This window comes from Sinocyclocheilus grahami, unplaced genomic scaffold (assembly GCF_001515645.1).
Source record: "Sinocyclocheilus grahami isolate Dianchi unplaced genomic scaffold, SAMN03320097.WGS_v1.1 scaffold383.1, whole genome shotgun sequence".
Taxonomy (NCBI): Eukaryota; Metazoa; Chordata; class Actinopteri; order Cypriniformes; family Cyprinidae; genus Sinocyclocheilus; species Sinocyclocheilus grahami.
Genome location: NW_015505562.1, coordinates 637107 through 638004, shown reverse-complemented (window position 1 = coordinate 638004; position 898 = coordinate 637107).

Genomic DNA, 898 nt, shown 5'->3' with positions numbered 1-898 from the left:
AATACTACGCGGCTTAATCTGGTGGATTTGTGCAGCGTTGTGAGGAGCTCGGTGCGGTGAATCTGAAATCTGGCTTCAACAATGATGCCTTTATTTGCTTATGCACCTGCATCCAATTATGAGCAGGAAAGCATGTCTGACCTGATGCATATGGAAACATTGCGTGACCCGCTTGTTTAAAGCAACAATTCCTTTACAATAGTGAATATAGGAAGTATTTTGTAGCAGGGTGGGGCAGTATAGCTAAAAATATATATTTATCACAATATTGTTTCATAGTCTTGATGATGTTCAATAGCCTACATCATCTTAATGTTTATGTATTTGCTTAAAAAGTAAGGAGAGCAATCATTCAAACAAATAGCTATTGTAGTCTTTCTTTTTAAATGTAGGCTAATTAAAATAATAAAGACTTGACCTGTTTGGATGCTTACAGTACCTACATGAACACAACAAAAAATAGTTCATTTTTATTCATAAGCACATAATACTGACACTTACAGCATTTTTGAAATGTAACATTGAAAAATCATTGAATCAGAGTTTTGAACTGACTTATTAAAACAGCCAGTTTGAACTGATTCTTAGAAATGAATCAAACTTAACAACATGAACAGGTTTTTGCTAATGAAATTTAAATCAGACAAGCTAGATCATGAGACAAGAAAAAAAGGGTAAAAATAGTTACCTTTGGATTTTTGTAATTAATAATTTATGCATTTCGCAGACGATTTTATCCAAAGCGACTTACAGTGTATTCAGGCTATACATTTTATTTTTTTACCAGTATGTAATTAATAAATGTAATTGTTTAGATTCTGAATATTTCATTTATTCATTATTTTTGGACTCTACACTATTTTATACTTAACTGACTTTATAATACTGCCCCTTAAAA